Genomic DNA, 21,908 nt, shown 5'->3' with positions numbered 1-21,908 from the left:
TCCAATGGTACACCTAAATATTTTATTATCCTTAAATTTACTTTTATATAATAATTTTAAGCCCTTATCGAAACTATCTCTGACGTGCTGATGATATCTAATCGCAAATTACGTCTGATGGTAGTTCCAGTAAATTATTTACCAAGAACTTAATGTTCTTCATTACGTCTTGGTTAATGCAAAGCATGTAAGCTCATATTAAGATGTACTACTTCGTTTTAAATCTTTTTTTAATCAAATTTTCGGAAAAAAACACAGTTGTAGTCAGCTGGTGATTACCAGAATCAGTGTAGATTTGTTTGGGTAAATGTGCAGCATGAAATTTTTAGACTTTTTGACTTGTTTAGTAAGTTTATTTACAACCACCAGCAAAAAGGTAATGCGCCTTGACAATATCTCAAATGTGGTGTGGAAAATTGTCTTAATAATATTATAATTATCCATATGATGCTTTTTTACTGACTTATGTTTACGTAAACATTTTTTATCCTTTTTGTGTTTGTACATTTAGATAGTGTTGCCTGTAATGTATTTATTTAATCCACAAGTTATGTGTAATACTAAATTGCTTCTGTTTATCTTAAATGTTCGATAATCCCCAAGTTTACATTCTCTATCCATGTAGCTCCACAGTTTTTATCGCATTACGTTATTCGGTAGACACCTAATATGTTGCCAATTCAGACACAGGGCCGGCTTCAGATTGTAAGTTATTGTAATTTAGTTTACATCTTTCAAAGTTGGCACTTATTCTTGTTACACCCTGTATAATGCCAGTAGAAGTCATTTGTTGGAAATGTTTTTGTTCTTACACCTACAACGGTGATTGTTGATGAGATCCTATAAAGAAACAACAAGTGACAACAACAATGCGCCTTAGAAAGTGAAAACGGGCGTAACTGCGGAGTTTTACGGTTGTGTAAATCCTATGATCGTTATACAAAAGAAGTATCTGAGAAGTTTATGCAACGACTTGAGTCGCCTAATTAAATTAAACGAAATAGGCACAGTCAAGTAGAGCTATTAAATCATGTGTGCCTATTGTCCTTTGAAAGCGCCTCTTATGAGAATTGTTTCAATGCTGTACGTATTGTAAGAGCGGGTTAATCAGTTTCCAACCTTAATAAGCGAGCTAAACTTAACAGATTATGAAACCAAGTTTATTACGTACTTATGATTTTTTCCTAAGTAGATCTGCTTGCTACAGGAGAATATCGTTACAGAATTTATATTATTAAAGTTCATGATGTTCCTTCGTGCTATTATAAGGAAAAGTATAAAAAAAAAGTAATTTTTAAATAAGCGTGCAATAAAATCCATTATTATCACACATTTAGTGGTACTCATAAAGTGATTGCAGTTAATCAGATTTGAAGAAATGTTGTTGTTATTGGAAAAAGGATTCCAGTTACAAAAATAATAACTCAATAGGGTTTATCCCGCATGATTATTTATTAGGTCGTTAATCCTCTAGTAATATTAATAAGTGGAAAAATCGAAAGGTTTTTCCTTATTGTAAAGCTAAATAGATCTCGATAGCTGAATATTATTACACATTACTAGAAAATCTGTCAGAATTACTGTAAAAGTCTAATAATAACAACTTTAGCGGGCTTGGGAAATAAATAGGTGCAGTATCTTGATAAGCAAACGGATTTTACGAAATTACATGTTGAAAGTCCAAAAAACGAAAAGATTCGAAAACGTGGGAACATGAAAATGAAAACAAACAAAAGTTAATAACGTTAATTCCAAGATATTTGTGGTTAAAGGCAACAATATTCGACTCCTCTTTTGGTTTCCTCTGGAATTGATTCGAAATGCTCGAGGAGAGTTGTTTTGATAAGACAAGAAGAAGTCTTTGTCGTGACTTACGAGAACAGAAAACATAGTCAAAAACGTTAAATTGTTGTCCAACATTTATTAATTTAGTTGTGACTTTCACATTTCATGGCTTATGGGCAACGTTTCTCTGCAAATTCTTTGTTCGATTGTTTTTTTGAGCTGTAAAAATTGAGTGGTTGCGCTATAATACAGTGTGTACCTAATAATATGAAATAGAAAACAGTAATATGTTGAAATTATGTATAACAATGATTAAATTGCATGAAGTATCCTATGACATTGTTAGTTACTTAATAGTGGATTAATATAAAATGTTAATTTGAAATCATTTTTTTTTTTCGATTTTTAATTTACCCACTACCTACTACCTCAAATTAATGAGGGAAAAATTGTTGCTGTTGTCACACCCCCGCCGGGAATCGAACCCGGGACTTTTGCCTTTAGTTTAGTGGTCAGAACATTGGTGCGTAAAGCCAAAGGTACCGGGTTCGATTCCCGGCGGGGGTGTGGCAACAGCAACAATTTTTCCCTCATTAATTTGAGGTAGTTTGTAGTGGCTAAATAAAAAATCGAAAAAAAAAAATGATTTCAAATTAATAATGAAGTATCCTGTTTTGCATTGACTGAATTCAGCCCTTATCATTCCAAATCCTTATAGAGAAACTGATCCAATTCATGACGTTTATTTGTATAGAGATTCGTCTCCATTTGGCTCTATTTTGTAGAAGTACTCGTATTGAATAATGCTTCGTATGTCAGGTATGTTATTGTACTGCTCGTAATACGAGGGTGGATTGATAAGTTTCCGGCCTAACCAAGAGATGACGCCACTAGGCCTACCTTGAGGTGACATTCTATAGTACCATCCTTGGATAGCTTGTAGCTATAGTTTCAGCCCGATCTCCTTGCTAGTGTAGGTTTGACAGCACGCTGAACAAGACGCCTCTGTGGTTTTCGTAAAAATGGAAAAGCAGGAAAATCGTGCTGTCATCAAATACTTTTATTTGAAGGGGTTAACGCCGAAGGAAATTAAAAAAGAGATGGACTCAACACTGGGGACATCCTCCCCGTCATATTCAACCGTTAAGCAGTGGGTTTCCGAGTTTAAAAAGGGTCGTGTGAGCACCTCTGATGGGCCTCGCTCAGGACGCCCCGTTGAGGTCACAACTCCAGATATGATCAAAAAAATTCATCAAATAGTGCTGGGAGACCGCAGATTGAAAGTGCGTGAGATAGCTGAGACCTGTAAGATGTCATATGAACGTGTGCAACATATTTTGCACCAACATTTGCATATGGAAAAGCTCTGTGCAAGATGGGTGCCGCGTTTGCTAACAGTCGACCAAAAATTGATTCGAAAAAACATTTCTACCGCAAATTTGTCATTGTATAAGCGTAATCCAAGCGAATTTTTGCGTCGATTCGTAACCGTTGACGAAACGTGGGTCCACCACTACACTCCTGAAACCAAAGAACAGTCTAAACAGTGGATTGGACCAGGGGAACCAACTCCAAAGAAGGCAAAAACAATTTTTTCGGCGAACAAGGTTATGGCTACTGTTTTTTGGGATGCAAGAGGTATTATATACATTGATTACCTTGCAAAGGGTAATACTATCACTGGTCAATACTACGCAGACTTATTGCAACGTTTGAGCCACGAGGTGAAAATTAAACGACCTCATCTGGCGAAGAAAAAAATCTTGTTTCATCACGATAACGCACCAGCGCACACGTCAATCGTTGCGACGGCTAAAATCAACGATCTAAAGTTTGAATTGATGCCGCACCCTCCTTACTCTCCAGACCTAGCCCCGAGTGACTATTTTCTGTTCCCTAATCTCAAAAAATGGCTTGGCGGTAAGAGATTTGCGGACAATGAAGAAGTAATCGAAGCTGTAAATGGTTATTTTGAGGAGCTTGACGAATCAGTCTATAGAGATGGCATTAATAGACTGGAACACCGCTATGAGAAATGTATCAGCCTTGGAGGAGATTATTTTGAGAAATAAAAAAAAAAAATTTTTAAAAACCTTGTTTTTCTTGGTCAGGCCGGAAACTTATCAATCCACCCTCGTATATGAAATATTGTGAGTCTAGATAAAAATTTGATGAGTATCAACCTTTTATGTGTGTGTGAGTGGATATGTTTAAAAGAAAATTCTTTTCTTTTTCCGTGAGTGACTTCACCATCAGGAAGTCGCTGCGAATGGTGATTGCCTCATCCCATGGTTGGCTAATTGTTACCTCTACGGTCTTTAGCTTTTTTTTACTCACATTTGTGTGTGTGTGTGTGTACATGATCACAATGGATTCATAAATTGGTGAAGATGACTTGATGTTTATGATTATGTATCTAAATATAGCCTGCGGAGTGACTTATACTATTAGTCTCACTATTAATAAATTTTAAATTCTCACGGTGTAATGATTCCAACATCACAAAATTACGTATGCAATATATACGTACATGTAGAAGGTATATATATGTATATGGTGCACAGAATTTTTGGGTTACAGGTCAAGCAGTCAGGATTAAAAAACTTAACACAAGAAATTATTTATTAACTACTACTTCTTTCACGTGAGGTCAAGCAATTATTGTGGTTGATGAAGTCATGATTCCTTTGGCTGTAACTTTGTTTATGTTCCTTTACTCCGAATTCAATGAGCCTGCCTCTTTGCCCTACGTTATTATTGTTAGACTATTAAAAGTAAATCTGTCCTTAAATCCATGAAGTTTTTGACTGCTTCTGATTCCTTTTACTACCATTTAAATGTTTTTTTTTATTAAATAAAAAAAAATAAAATTATTAGAGTAGTTTTCATACGCTAGAAACAAATTTAGTGAATGTTTATTGTGTGCCTTTTCTTTTTGTAAATTTTACCATCATTCTGTTTCTTTTTATTCCTTGAAAATAGCTGAACCAGTAGTAAATTTTCTTCGAAAAAGCGAAGTCATTTTAACGTTTGTCAAGGTTCTGAACAATAATAAGACCTAAAAGGTAGGTAGGCAATAGTCGAAGTAGGTATGATGCTGAAGCACACGAAGTGGAACAAACCACCTGGCCATTGAAACCCAAATTCATGGCAACCTGTTCTTTTCCGTACTATAATTATGTACATATATATATATTTGGCTGACTGCCTCGAAGCAAGACAACTTACAACTTGAATGCAAAGGTTGGGTCGAATTCCTTAGATTTTATTCTTCATCCTTTTACAATATTATGATACCACAGTACGAAACGAATCTACAAATACTGCAGAGCTACTCTAACGCTTTATCATCGGAATTTATATAAAAGAAAATTGAAAAAGTTCCTGTCAAGCACATTTATTATTTCATTTTTTCCCGATGGAATCGAGTACTGTCTAAATACTTTAGCTGTTTGTGAAGCCTTGAATGACGATCCTTGATTTTATAGTAATAAAAATCGATAAAAAATTGAAACAGTTAACAAAAAAACTAATACACACAAATGAATATAGATAAAACTTTCATAAAACTTTGATGCAAGTCTATAGGTCACCGTCGGTTAGAGTTGCTTCCTAACGTTTTGCTAGTACGTGGGCGAGCTTCTCCAGGTCCTTCCATCTTCGATTATGGATTTGAATTTTCACATGAGACCCCTGAAGAAATCCAGCACCCGCGCTAGCGAAACGTTAGGAAGCAGCTTCAATCAGGACAGCAATTTATCATGTTTACTCTTCCGTATATGTGGTTTAGAATCGATATTGATTTAATATTTTCAGTTCAAAACAATGTTAATAATCATAAACTATAGGTTTTGTGTCCTCTCAATAAATTGTGATGATTTTTACAAAATGTATTTAATATTTATCTCTTGTTGCAGGGTGAGTGAACTACATTGCGTTAACAAACTACTACCAGAGGGGTGAGTGTTTAAAATTAAAATTAATAATTATCACGCCAAGTGGTGTGGTATTTTTATAAGGTTGGCAATATTTTCCAATCTTAATTCCTTTTTGGTATGCAATAAGTGGAAAAATCTGTCTCTTGATGCAAACATTTTTGCATAATCGATTTAAACAACACCATGATATTGTGTGGTCTAACTGCGGCTTTTTAAACAAACCTGACGCATTGTCTAGCTAAGCAGCCGAAACCAGTTTTATCTGAATAAAAGCTTGTGACATACTTTAGAGTAATTTTACCATATAATAAGGCAGACAGGTTATTAATTCCTTTTATATATTTCTATAGACATATTCGAATGACAACCACAGTTGTTAATCGGTTTTTGTTGTGTTGTAAAATTGGGCGTACTATATAGGTTTTTGGAACAACTTTTCCTTAACTGAGCGACATGGCCTAGAGGTTTAGATCATTGCTTAGCTTTCGGGAGGACGCCGGTTCGATTCCGAGTCCGTCTGCCTTGGTCCAAGTTTTTCTATGGTTTTCTTGGATCACTTAGGCAAATGCTGAGGCAGTAATATTCCACAGATAATCTTTCATTCCCTTCTGTCTTCATTTCGTCCGTTTCATCTTCCTTACTCGAACCACCACCCACCCATTTCCACGATTCCTGAAAGGAGGCTGAAAAGGGTCTTCCGCCCTACCTTCCGGTGTAGTTCGGAGGGACTGCCCGTCCACCAGCTTTACTAGCTGGTGGGAATGAAACCCTCAAAAGTTTTTAAAGTTTTTCTTTTCCTTAATCACAATACATAAAGTACATACATCATCATCATTAAAATCAACTCCTTCGTCATGACTAAGAATACGAAGGAATGAAGAATGCTTCACATTTCTCAAAAACTGGATGGTCCTGCATCCTTGAACTTGCGAACATTACTGTATATAGAAAAGGATAAACTGCCTAGGTGATATATCTGCATACAGCCCTAACCCCTCGGACACGAAACCGCTGAGTCAGGAAGTTTGAAATTGTAACGATAATGTTCTACATAAATATATGGAATGTTATGCCAACAAGGATCTGATGTCTGAGATTTAGATTCTCCTGATTAAATATCATGCATATGGATCATAGAATCCTTACAGATATCCTGTGGCGTGTCACATAGTATCTGGTCATTATTATGAAAATTTCATCGCCCTCAAAAATTGTCTTTCCTAATTTCACCACTTCCCCTGTTTTCCTCAAATTACTTACTTCCCTAACTATTATTTTTGCTCTATTCGTTTCATAATTTCCTTTTAACATGCATTTTATGTTCTTAATCATGTCTTATTGTAACAGTTTTGTCGCAATAATAATAAAATGGAAATAATCACTAATCCTATTCGCGATTTCCGCCATAACCGATTAAGCTCGTTACCATTCAATACAAAAGACCTGCGCTTTCACACGTTGACCTTTCCATCTACGGATAATACATACACACATGTTTAAATAAAATATTTTCACGTGTACACATAACTCGGGCTTATTATTAACAAAACGCCATCGTGGACGTCATCGTCATGTTCAATAAAATCTGACTCACGAATGAAATCTCGCATACTTGCGAATTCCAATGCATAGTGTTTGTGGAACATGTAACGGGAACTCAGACGTAGCCGCGACACCTCTTCTACTAAACATTTTCTTTCATTCTGTACGAACTAATGAAGACCAAACATTTCGACTTATTTATTGAAAGATCACATCGCATTGATGGGGGCTGTTATTGAAGACAGTGACGGAAAGCCTTCAACATCTAAAAATCATATTTATATACAATAGGACTCACTAAACTGGATTTAATTTGGATTATCGACCATAAGCTTCAACAAGATCAAAACGAAAATGACTTTAATACTCATAGTCTTGATCTTCTAATTTTGCATTTGTTTTTAGCCTTGCGTAACGCCAATGATTTTATTCCTAATTGGACCTAAAAGCCTTTGGTGTTATTTTTGGTCTTGTCTACGTATTGATTTGGTTTCGATCTTAAAAATAATACTGTTGTTGCTCTAAATCTTTCTTATTCTGTACTGATTCTATATCTTTGATCTCATCAATGTTTTTGATGTGTTATTTAACTTGCTTAAATGCCTTGTTTATGGTTTCATTTCCACATTCTACACTATTGATATTGTTTAAATATCTTTGATATCATTCCTGTGATTGAAGCAGTTTTTTACTATTATGATGACTTATACACTAACATCATGTTTAAATCCAACAAAACCTGATGGTACCTCTATCAATTTCATTCTTCCGATACAATGATATTACTTATATCCTTTTGATGTCGTACATTCTCTATTGAAACAAATCGGTATTAATTTTTTACCTTCGATTCTTATTTGTAGCTAGTAAGATTGTTTTTGCTTTGAGATTATGTTTTATTGTCACTGCAAATTGGCAATTATTTTATAAGAGTTTATTAGTAAGTACCGCTTTCTGATGGTTGTAACTAAATGGGGATCGTGGGTGTAAAGATTGGATTTTGTAAGGCAATCGGTTACTGCATTTGTATCATGTAATGGATGTGTTATGACTTTTAGAAGTCGTGTCTGTCCTTTCACAAGAAATAAAAGTTTTTTTGGACGTTTTTCTCAATCGTTCTGTTTTATATTATTGAGGTTTAACGGTAATGAAGGAAATTATTTTAGGTTTTTCACCGGTGTAGGTGAATGGCAAACGTAGCGGAACTGTGAAATCGATCAAGTATTTGTTTACTTTAAAACTAACAATAAGGAACCATTGGGTTTACTAATAAATAATAAGTCTTTGAATCGCATCCAGCGTCGCGTTCTACTTCAGTTAAAGTCGGAACTTTTTTATAGCGTAACAAAAAAAAATAGTGACTTATGAGCGTGGACGCTATTTATGCGCGTATCACTGTGAAATGTTGTGTTTCAGTCATTGCCTTACTGCCCTGTTAACCTTACATCACAGTTGGCTTGTTTAAAAATAAATTTTTAATTGGCGCTGAATTCCAGTTTACTTTGCAGCACATTCTCGTGTCTGCAGCATTGTAGATTGTTACATTTGCACGCTTTATAATTCTTACTTTGTTAAATATATCAACTGCGACATTTTATAAAGCGTTTAGTTAACGTTTTCTATTATTTTTTCTTAATTAAGATAATTGTCAAGCAATTAAACGTAAATGTTTTGTTCTTTCGCAGAAATTAAAGAATGTTGTTATTATACATGGTGTAACAGAAATAAATGCCGAATTTTTGGGTGTAAACTGAATTTTTAAAGAAATTACAATAATTTGCAATGCGAAGCCGGTCCTGTGCGTGAATTAACAACATGGGTGTCTACCACAGAGCCGGGCAAATTTTAACTTCGCAGGAGCCGCTACATGAGGTTGTTTGAGTCACTCCATACCCTTCAATGAGTAATAGAAAGTAAGCAGTAGTGAACAATTTTGTTTTGTCTTTTTCTTCTCCCTTCCACTCCCATATCAAGCCCCTTCATCCCGTAGACGAGCGAAGCCACTCTCGCAACTTAAAAAATACCTACGAAAATTTTCGTTACTACGTTCGCAAAACTATTGGGTTTGTCTATGGAAGAGGGAACTCATCTACGAAATGGAAGGGATAAGAAAAGGAAAGAATCATCTCACTCGCACTCGCAGGATAAATGAGGAGCTACTTGGTTGACCTTGAGGAGCACTCGGGAGTCAAAAGAGCCGAGTTTGTCCGGCTCTGGTCTACCATACAGCGTTGTGAGTTAAAAACTCTGCAGTTACATGGATGGCAAATGTAAACATTGCCGATTACCGAATGTCTAAGATAAACCTAAAATTTAGTACTGTAGATAACGTTTGGACTAAATAAATTAAATAAATTCATTACAATAGCTCTATGTAAACGCACTAACTTAAAAGAAAGAAGAAAATGTAAATGGCGTAAACATTAGTCGATAAAGAAGCATCATGTGGTTTTTTACATCTCCATTGAGGTATTGCTAAGACGCGTTACCTTTTTGTGATTATTGTGAAGCTTTCGGGAATTCAAACATTTACCTAATTGTCATGGTTTATACCATCTCTATCACTTCCTGTAGGCTCGCCACCTATTTCCCTTACACTCTGTATAATGTTATAAGAAATGAATATGTGTATATTATATGTATTTCGTTACAAAGGCTTAACACATGCGCTGATACATTTTTTTCGTGAATGCGTATTGAAAATAAAGGCCATTAAACCAAATTATCTCGATAAAACAGGTGATTAGTTAAGTAAGAACTTGTTACGTAACGCTTTTAGAGCGTTTTTCTCTTGTTTTATTTAGTCGGTGAAGTATTTCGATAAATTACATAAAGCTCAAAGTAAACGGCTCGCTTCCGGTCGATCGAGGGCTTTTTTTTAATTTGTTGCCGAGGCGAGACTTGGACTTTTCCTTTAAAGAATTTCCGGTGCACGTTTATAAGCAAGCTACGACACGCATCACATCATGAGTAGTTTGAGTTTAATACTATCGCACTTTGGACGGATATGCAGTGTCCTGCTTTAGGACAGGGACCGTTTTCGAATAGGGTTTCTATGATTTTGCATATGTTGGGGAAGATTCGTCGATAAGTAGGGGCAGTATTAGTCTTTATTGGTCATTTTGTCTTAATGTAGGGTAAAAACGAAAGCAGTTGGAGTAACAATGATGACGCATTACGTCTATGGCCGTAACCATAGTACATATGTAAAAAATTTGCAGGGATTTTGTGTTTTATCATACCTTGAGCTAATCTTCGCATATCCCTAAAACTATGTTGTACTTATGAGTCGTATTATCCTTATGATAATATGCTTGTGGATCATGGAATTGTATCAGATATGAAATGCAGATGAAGCATATGATGTTCAAAAGAAAATGATTTCTAAAATGAGAAAATTAAATTTACGAATGAAATGACTTGATTTCCATGAATGGAAACACATGAGACGATTCTTCCGTGTCTGTAATTGATCCTTGTGGGTAAAGGGATTTTTTTAACCAGATTTTGTGTCAGTTGCGTGTTTGTGACAGAAGAGCCTCAGGAATTTAACGCTGCGGAAGACCACGAAGCGATTTTGAAGTGATAATTCAAAGGCAATTGAAGCCGTAGGCTCTGTCTGTAGTAACAATAAAATTTGTAATCAGTTAAGAGTCGGTTTCGCAAGAAATTAATACTGATACGAATCGACACTCACTGCCAGCAAGCAGATTCGCATGCTCTAATAAATAGAAGACCGGTCAGTTTTGGTCTACTCACGATAAACATTCCATCGTTAAGATGATGACCAGACTTGATAGCGTTGGTAGTGTCGGTACATCTGCATGTATTCGCACAATATAATACTTTTAAGATGGTCTTAACGGTACCTGTACAATGCTTTGACGTGACGTGTAAACTTGTAGAGACAGTAGTACCCGCCCATGGTTGAAATTCGACAACTGCGTCATTTTATTTTACCTAATTAAAGAAAGATGGCAATGGAATCTGGGCCGCCCGTGTGGCAGGTGGGCATTCTATCACTGAACTATCAATAGTTTGGGAAAAAAACACTATCGGGTGTTTCATTCCCACCAGCCACTAATCCTGGTGGGTGGGTAGTCCGTCCGGACTACGCCTAAAAGTAGGGCGGAAGGCCCTCTTCAGCTCCCTTTCAGGAATCGTGGGAATAGGTGGGTGGTGGTTCGGGTGAGGAACTTGAAACGGATGAAATGAAGACAGAAGAGAATGAAAGATTATCTGTGGATTAATACTACCCCAGCATTTGCCTAACTGATCCAAGGAAACCACAGAAAAACAAGGACCAGATAGACGGACCCGGAATCGAACGGGCGTCCTCCCGAATGCTAAGCAGTGGTCTAAACCCCTAGGCCATGCCACTCGTTAATGGTTCTACAGTTTAATTAAAAACATCCCCTTAGTCGTGAAATGTTCTTTTTTCTCTTTTCTCGCAAAAATTTCATTTAAATTGAAGGAATGGCGATCAGGCCGTTAAGCAAATAAAAAAATTAAGCAAAATTTATAGAAAAACTTGCTACGAAATTCTTTTTGAATAGGCAAGGTTTATCTCTAAAATTTTCAATAACATCACACCAAAACTACTTTTTGTAACCTTACTGATTGTTATTAGTAATAATTTATTGAAATTCAAGCAATTTACATAGTTCTCGTGGTTTTCCTTTTTTATTGAATATCTGAATATTATATAAAGGTCGAAAAGTATCTGATGCCGTAGCGGTGTCCAATGCCAAATTCACAATAAAAACTTGGCAGAATCCAAGTATGACCTTCCGTGAATCTCAGGTAGGCAAAGGTGGTTTTCGTACAGCTGGATAATAGAAAAAGGTCACGTTTCTAGTCATCATCTTATACTGTGACTATGACATTCTTTCCGAGAGGGGAGTGGTAATAGCATTCTTGATTTTCGAAACAGTAAAATGGGACATTTGTAAGAATTTCAAGGTAACAAATGCCTGTAAGTGTTTCTATACATACATGTATTAATACAGACATATAAATACCTCCAGTGAACCTCGCTTTCAACGTTTATAATCTGTACGAATGCATATTCAAACTGTACGTGTGGTCTTCCACCTTAATAAAATAACGGGTAATACCCACAATAATCTGAGACTAACGAAATTGAAGTTTTCAGGTCAATAATGCGAGCGTCTAATAAGAAATCTTTGTGCCAGATCAGGCGAATAAAGAGGATGCTTTAAATTACTTAATTTCTACTTCTTTTCTTCTCTTAGATATTATTGTAAAAAGTCAAATTGTGGACTTAAAGACTTGTCCTATCGCAAGTAGATGTGCTTTATTTCAGTTTGATTTATAATATATATATAGATACTGATTTCAGACTACTGAGAAGATTATCTAGTTTAAAGCAAAAGTTCATTCATAGATATTCTTTTTTAATAAATATTGTTTTTTTTATACCTAGATTTTCTTATGTTAATTACTTTAGAAAGTCGTAGTGTTACTTATGGGAAATAATACGAATTGCTAACGAGTGGTTAGAAACGAAAAGGTTTTTACACATAATTAAAAACTATTAAGCCTAAAACCAATAGCTACAATTATCGATAGATAATAATAGGCGGTGGAGGTCTCTCACAAAATTCGATTTACCTTATAACAACAAGGTTACAACTTTCCTATTTTGTATGTATCATGTTAAATTTAAAGAATTTATAAAAGTTTTCTAGTAATTAACAAAATTTTATTGAAAATTTACAGCCGACGTATATGAACAGTGGTAATACACTTTAATTCATTAATTTGTCTTGTATTTATCTATGTGTACAATAAATTATTCCATCACGGTATATGAATAAGAAATGTTCTCTCTCTATAACACTTGTTCGGTTATGGATAAACGTACTTACAGCAAAATATGGAGTGCTAATTATTTTATATTCGTTATTACTACAATTTTAATGAGTATTTTAATCTTTAGATGAAAGCAGTAAACAGAGATCTGTTTGTTTATATTTGTATGGAAGGAGAAAGATCATAAATGGGTCTATGTATCTGTTAAATACTGAAGTTTATAAAAACGTGTTGCGTAGGTAATTTTCTGCGATATTACCATCATCAAGGGTCGTAAGTCCTAAGAGTGGCTGGACACGCACCTCCACTCCTTTCCTTTCCTCAGATAAAATTAGAACACCCCATATCCTCCAACTATTTGTGAACAGTAATCTAATTTAATCTAGGTCTGTTTCTACTTTTCTTAACCCTTGTTTCTGCTTTTAATATGTCTAATCAAAGTTTGTTGGTTACCAAATAAAAATCATCATCATAACGTCGTCAGTCCTAAGACTGGGTGGATCCACTCTTTCTTATCCTGAGGGAATCTTCCTACTACTCCTTCCATCCTAACTTATCTGGTTATCCTTTAGTCTCATTAAGAGCGACAGAAAATTCGTTGCTATGATGTTATATTATTTTAAGATAATCGTTAATGAGTTTAATTACCTGGTCGACATTTTAAGTAAGCTGATCAGTTTTATGAAGATATTTAGATGAAGTTAGGCCACTATGGAATGTCTATAGAGATGCTGTTACAAATTTTTTTAAAATTGAAAACTGGTATTTATTTGAGGGTATTTGTTATTAACAATAATATTAACGGTACTTTCTCGTTGCGTAAAGTATGGTGTAGGATTTAGTGTTACAGCAACTTGTGATTTGACCTTTGGTCTTGTGTAACAGCAATTGGCAGTCACCTCTCACCATGTTTGTTTGTTTTAAGCCAATAATAAAAGTAAAAAATTAATTGATGAATGAAATTAGATTAGATTATTGTTCACAAAGTGTTAAGGATGTGGGATGTTTCAGTTTAAGGGTAATACGAAGATTAGCTCAGGATAAGAAAGAGTGGAGGTGCATGTCCAATGGTCCAACTAGGACTGACGATGATATATATGTAAAACAGTTGATATTCAAAGCAAAATTAACTATTAATGGTAGAAATAATAGACGAATTTGTCATTGAAATTAGACAGTAAAATACTAAACTATTATGAGAAATATTGCTTCTCAATATACATAGCGATTTTATCAGTTCCATTCTAATCTAAACAATGGAGGAATGCATACAGACATGTTAAAATTCCATTTGACATATGATTGTCTTAATTATGTTCGTTTAGATACAATAATCGATTAATTCGCTTTTAGTCATTAAAAACTGTCGAAAGCTGTGGAGACACCAACAAAAAATCGAGTAAAAATACCATAAATAAGTAATTATCAAGTAGATAAAACTATTTAAATTGATAAAAAATGATTCTATAATTAGTTATTTTTAACTTAAATACATTTTAAAACACGTAATAAGCCGCAGAATTAAAATTGATTTGGAGATATCGATGGTAGATCAGGCGACGAACCCGGCATTAGCTTATATAAATTGCTATAGAATAATTTGATAAACTACATTTACACAAGAGGTTGACATTGGACCAGGTGATTAACACGATAACTGTAAAATGTATGTCGGAGACTTCAACGAGAGGTCAAGAGACAAACTCAATAAATATTCGAGAATGTCGAAACTCATTACATTAAATCAAAATATGTTTTAAGGTGGACTAATAAATTTTTATAACCGCTTTCGAAATATTGTATTGCTTGATATTTCCGGGTCTAATGTATGATGAAATTGTCTATATCTTTATTATTACTATGTTGGTACTCTTGAAATAATATTTGCAGGACATTGAAGAGAAAGGAAATTGATAGAAAATTAAATATTAGTTGCAATTACTTATAATAAAACACAAGAGTAGGTTGTAGCCTAATTAAGAGCCTGTGGAAGGCTCGGTTTTGGCTGTAGTACCTATTAAGAGTAAAATTAAACTAAATCTTTGAATAGTCAGGTACTCCAGCCTAAAACTTAGTGTCTCGGTAAATAGTTATGTGTCCAAATTCAGGTCGCAGTTGTTATTGAATACCATAAGGTTCTTTCGGTAACCCATTTAGTAATATTTGGTTACTTTTTTATTCCAACAAATTTCAATGGGAGATAAACGTCTTCTGACGTTCAGTTTGGAGTCTTAATATATACAATTTAGTTGTAGAATCATCATTTCTTAGAGTAGATCTTGACGATTGATTCTATCTGTAATTTCCTGTTTCTTGGCTTACCGTTTTTCTTACGTTTTCCTGTTATTATTAATCCTGACACATGCGAAAGCTGCTGCTAGTATTAACTCCTCGAAGCGATACTCTGAAGGACCTTTCTAACGGACGTGCACTTAACACCAGCAGAAGAATAAATACGCGAAAACACTCGCGGTCGAATAAATTTTTTATTAGGTACTAATTCTACAACTACTACTAGTGTTGGTAATAAAAGTTTGAACAACATCCACTACAAACAACAACTGCTTATGCTGGTCGTGCACTTCTTAGGCGCGGCCTTCGACTCGAGACTGTGGTAAATTCCTTCGTCCATGTCCAAGAACCAACTTACTGAGGACTTACAAGGTGGGAGAAACGAGTTTGTATACCTATTGCAATAGCCAGTGTATACGTATACAGGGCGATCCGTTATGATACACGATTGGAATGAACGTATTCGATATGACTTCGTTCCCAATTAACTGACCTCATATTGTCTTTAATAAATCATTCCGCTGGTTGTTTCGTTAGAACCTCTAAATTAAAATGGAAAATGTACGGTAGAAGATTGGAGATTTCAACGCGACGTCAAGCGGGAAACCCGGGGACTGATACATAGAAAAGTGGAAAAGATGTACTAAAAAAGATGATTATTTGAAAGAACCCAGGATGTTTTGTTAGAGCCTGTAAATTAAGGGTAAAATGAACAAAAAAGGATGGAGACTTCAACGGGACGTGATGTGGGAAACCCAGCGACACATTGATAAAACTGGAACAGAAGTATTAAAGAATATCATCTATAATATCATCCCTTAAAAGAACGCAAACTGTTTTGTTATAAGCTGTAAATTAAAGCGAAATAAGTACAAACACGTGTGGAGACTTCAACGGGACGTCAAGCAGGAAAACTCTTCGACTGATTGATAAAAGTGGAACAGAAGTATTAAAGAATGTCATCTATAATATCATCCCTTGAAAGAACGCAAACTGTTGTGTTATAAGCTGTAAATTAAAGCGAAATAAGTACAAACACGTGTGGAGACTTCAACGGGACGTCAAGCGGGAAAACCCAGCGACTGATTGATAGAAGTGGAAGAGAAGTATTAAAGAATATCATCTATAATATCATCCCTTGAATGAACGCAAACTGTTGTGTTATAAGCTGTAAATTAAAGCGAAATAAGTACAAACACGTGTGGAGACTTCAACGGGACGTCAAGCAGGAAAACCCAGCGACTGATTGATAAAAGTGGAAAAGAAGTACTAAAAAATATCTTCGATAATAGCATCCCTTAAAAAAACACAAACTGTTTTTTTATAAGCTGTAAATTAAAGCGAAATAAGTACAAATACGTGTGGAGACTTCAACAGGACGTGAAGCGCGAAACCCAGCGAGTGGTTAATAAACGTAAAACAGATGGACTAAAAAATATCTACAATACGACTTCATCGCTTAAAAATATGCCAAATTTGTTGTAATTTCTAAATTAAAACGGAATAAGGTCAGCTTCAGGTTTAAAGTTTAAGGACTTCAACGGGATGACTAGCGACAAAAAATCCACCGCCTGTTGGTCAAAATAAACTAGAAACTATTAACAAATGTCTTAAAATCATTTCATTTCTCAAAATTACACTGGTTATTTTGTAGGAATTTTTAAATCAAAACGGAAAAAATACTAGTACAAAATTGGAGACTTCAGTGGGACGTCAAGCGACAAACCCATCGACCAATATATACAAACAGAACAGAACTGCTAACAAATATCTTCAAAATAATCTCATCCCTTAAAAGAATATTAAATTAAAGGGAATAATCAGAAGCATGTGTGGAGACTTCAACGGGATACTAAGCGAGAAACCCAGTAGATATATTAAAAATAACAATAAAATAACTTCATCTATTGAAATTGTGCTAGTTTTGTTTGAATTTATAAATTAAAACAGGCTGGACTCAGGTAGAAGTTTAGAGACTTCAACGGGAAGTCAAGCGAGAGACCCAACGCTTGGTGATCATAGCATTGAGTGTATTGTACACTTCCTTACCTAAGCGAAAGGTAACAATACACAAAGGGTAAAGTTTGTATAGAAAATATTCCAAAAAGGACGTAACAGGTAGTAGTAATTCATCTACAGGAACGTTTTCCAAGAAGTAAATTTTATTTGGGTACAATAATGTGTGAATAATATTCCCAACGTTTGTAACTAATAAAATATAAACTTTTTTATACACATAAGTAAAATTTTGCCTGCTATTTGATTTGAGACAACTGCATTTTACATTGTTTTTAAAGTTTACTAATAATCGTTAGTGTTATCCAATTCGGAACCTGTTAATTAGTTCTAAAAGTAAAATTTTAAGTACTATTTAATGACATTTCACGGCGATATACGTTTGACACTTTTACTTATAATAATAGGTAGTTAGCAGGTTACAACATAATACCCTCTATCTCTATTATTTTCTGTTTTCTAATGTTAGATAATTATAAATTTAATAAAAAAATGTTCGGATTCCAATTCTCTGACTGTTATAGCCAATTTCATAGGAATTATTATCACATAAAAAGTGAGAAATGTCCTTTATGCTGGTCTTTTTTGGAAAATATTTTGTTATCCAACTAGTACGATGTTTACACAATGCACAAATGTAACAATTTCTTATATTAAACAACTTTGCTTTAGAATAAACTGCTTTTGGAGATGGAGACATTGATGGGAAGTTAAGCGACAAACCCGATATTTCGGAATGTAAAATATTTGTTTGATAAATGGCGTATTTTGAGATACAAAGGGTTTGTTTATCTCCCTATGTAGATACTTAGCTTTAATTCAGTAAATGTATAGTTTACAGATACTAATTAGAGAATAAGCGATGAGTGCATGAAAATTTGAATGTTGTTTTAATGTTGAAAAACTTTGGTTATGTTAAATTGTATTTATAATTGAGACTATGGATTTTTCGAAATTAACCATAAAATTAGTTTTTCGTAATCATTAGATTTTTATTATTCATATCACTAACAGAATAATATATGAGCAACAATTATTATACTATTGATTTTTTAAGCCGGTACACCCGTGAAGTTTCGATTCCTATTTTGGACGTGCCCGTTGTGGCAAAGTATAGATGGATATCGAGGAAATAAAATTAAGGTTACTTAAATGTACTTCCGTTGTTCGCTTGTGTATAACGGGACCTTAATTCCAAAGTTCGTTACTGTTCAAATGTGTTTACCATGTACCTGGATAGGTTCACATTTTTGTACATACGATTACGATTGGTAACTAACAATAAGCAACGGAAAAAAGAAGTGTGTAATTTATCCAGTCGTATATAACAGATTTTGGATTTAAACATGGTTGTGGTGACCTAATTTTGGTGTCACTATAGCTTCAGTGTGTGCCACCACCATCGCACACCATAAAATGCACCTTCTCTCGTGCGAATGGCATTCATTCCTGGAATTTAAATTCGTCGACGCTAATCCTTATTTAGACCTGCCCATGTACCTACCATTTAACCTTTCTCATGGCGATTGTAAAAATACTTGGAAGCCTTAAAATCAAAATTCTGAACAAAAATGTATTATCTACTTATAATAATAATCAGAAAAAATTCTTTATTAGGTATGTACTGCCTGCGTTATAATTGATGGTTTTCCCATAATTTACGAAGTATCTGTATCAAATATGGAATATACTCTTCGAAGTAATGACCTTTTTACCGAAACTATGTTGTTTCTGTGGAATTTACACAAATGACTTTTATTGTCTCTTATTTGTCAAGACATACCAGAAACAAAAACAGGAACAGTAAGAACATTGTTCGTAAATATTTAAGAATTTGGGATGTATTGGTTTTTGGAAAATGAAAATTGGCGTAGGATAGAGTATAGGTGCGTGTCCAATAAGTCTTAAGACTGATGACCCTATGTAGATGATAATGACCTATTATTTGATCAGTAATTTCAACCGATTACTTACCCGAAAAGAAAATAAGTAGGGCTCGGGTCCAAATTACCCTATTATGACTCAAAAAGGAAAATTTGATGGGACACACTTCGATTCGTATCGGGTTACCTTACAGAGCTTTGATAGGGATACCCTGAACAGGTTAATCTATAAGGGACAGATTTAGATGTTGAAGGGTTCTGGCTAGAGAAACCTACATATAAGAGGTAGATCGGGGTTCCTTATTTAATACTGACCAGACTGACTTGATGTGTGATACAGGATTTATAATAGGTTTTCGATCTACGATTTATAATTTGACTTAAACTGATTTTGTTCGAAAACAACTTAAGTTGACTGGTTTTTCTTCGGGATTACATGATGCATTATTACTCTTTTAAGAACTAAGGCCATCGTCATAATAAAATAACTTGATACATGTACCTAATATTTTGTCGGGTTAGGACTGGAATCAATTAGGATTTCCATCTCTGTTTACAATACGGCCGTCAAGTCAGGACCGGATAGCGATAAGAAAAAAGGAATACCATAATAGGGTTACGATATAAGGCAACCAAGTCAAGACCTTACGAATAAGAGAATAAGGATTTTCGTAATAGGTAATCCGTTTTGCTGCCTGACAGGGAATTTCGTAATATCGAATTCCCTACTATAGCCTCATCCGGTCCGAACGTCAGTTTTCATTTTCATACAATAAGTCAGCTTCTGAGCAATTTTCCGGCCTTCCTCATTTTCAAGTACTTTTTTAGCGTTATGGCACGCGATTGGTGAAGATGACATTAAAAACCTCTTAAGTAATAGAACGGCATCCTGAGCCTTTTTACATTAATTTGCAGTAGCATGTTGTTGAAGAACGTGTCTTTCGTATATATATATATGTACGTATATGTATTACGTATATATTATACATATACAGATGTATAAAACGTATACAGGGACATCGACCCGCACCAGGAACCGTTTGTCACAATAATTACTCACTTGTATGTCGTACCTGTTTACACGCATAAGCAAACGGCAAAGGTATTATCATCAGCCACTTGGGATTACAAATAATAATATGGTGTGGAGAGCACCACGGGTAATCCTGTGCGTACCCTACGGGATGTCTCATTACTTATATCTGTGATGCAGTGCGTATGATGATGATGATGATGATCTCCAATGGCTTGATATATGGACTCATGTTGGTTTTTAATGTTATTGTCTAAGGAAACATGTTAGGGTTCTTGCAACTTGTTATATAAAAGTTTAATCAATGAAATTAGACTTAATTGAAGCAGATCAATTACATAATGTACATGTATTTGGAATTGGACAAGACATTATTAGTGTTAAAATAATCCGAAGTGGTCAGTATTCTGTCGAAACTGCCAGACGCGGATCGCGATTTCGATCTTTTTGGATCTCATCAGCGCGTCAGACCACTTCGAATTATTTTATTCGATTAAGCTAACGTGCCTATCACGTTGAGGTTGGCTACGCCAGGATTCGTTTTCAGCAAGTAGATATCCACACAAGTGGACCTTGTTGAAAAATACGTAATCCTAAAATGTAGCATCGTGCTACAGATGGCGCTCACTGTGCCGTTTGTAGTATTTTCTGAAACGCATTATTAGTAATATTCTACCCTATTAATCCATCTTCTGGAAAATTGGAATGAGGAAGGATTCTAGGGTGTAATTTGGGTAAATTAGGGAAGCACGTGGTCAAGGAAAGTACGGGAATTACCTATAAATACGATTTCAGGGAAATTCTCTGTACGTTCTGTCACGCAGTGAAGTTTTAAGGAAAATCAAAAACCATTTTAAACTTTAAAACATATTTTAAAACTAATGAAATATTTCATAATTATAACGTTGCAATTTAACAGAGTACATAAAAATAAACCACAATTACTATAATTCGCGCAACAAGGAAAAAACAAAGAATTCCAATTACTATTTTATTTTAAATAAGGCAAAGATGACTATACTAATATTACGATAATGTCTCGGAAAAAAACAAAAGACATTTTCCTTTGTCTGCAGTTGCAACACTGTATAATTTTTTAGAATTTTATCTAAAGTAAAGCCTGAAATATTACAGTACGTTTTTGGTTTTCATATTAATAAGAAAAAGTGTAACTAAATCTCGTTTCTCAACAAATCCGTTGGAGATACCGACGGGATGTCAAGCGACGAACCCAGTTATTACAACTTTTGAAAACGCTAAATAGTATTGGTAATTTATCTTCGAATTAACGGATTTGACGATTAAAAACTGGAAAATAAAAAACCTACACTCAGCAAATTTAATTTGGAAGTAAATGATGGACCACAGAGAATTTAGGAAATTAGAAAGGCCAAGTTGAATAATCAGATACGAAGTAATTATGAGTTAATAATGTTTAATTTGCATTTAAGAAGAAAAAGCGTTCAATTCAATTTTACCGGTTTTATTGAGTAATAAAATTAGATTTCGGTTTAGTGTTTGTGTTATTGAAAATTTGTTAAATAAAACAAGAGTAGTGATAATTAAAATAATTACTCTATTTAG

At 34.5% G+C, this 21,908-nt stretch overlaps 1 protein-coding gene across 1 annotated transcript in view; it reads right to left on the bottom strand.

The window, feature by feature from the left end:
* Window positions 1-15,697, bottom strand: part of LOC108734674 (sushi, von Willebrand factor type A, EGF and pentraxin domain-containing protein 1) — a 46,701-nt gene extending 31,004 nt beyond the window's left edge. The window contains exon 1 of the mRNA XM_025976250.1: window positions 15,423-15,697. The gene's annotated coding sequence lies outside the window, so the exon portion shown is untranslated. The remainder of the gene's footprint in view (window positions 1-15,422) is intronic.
* Window positions 15,698-21,908: the final 6,211 nt, after the last annotated feature.

Source organism: Agrilus planipennis, unplaced genomic scaffold, assembly GCF_000699045.2.
Source record: "Agrilus planipennis isolate EAB-ADULT unplaced genomic scaffold, Apla_2.0 scaffold66, whole genome shotgun sequence".
Lineage (NCBI taxonomy): Eukaryota > Metazoa > Arthropoda > Insecta > Coleoptera > Buprestidae > Agrilus > Agrilus planipennis.
This window is presented reverse-complemented; position numbering and strand designations above follow the sequence as displayed.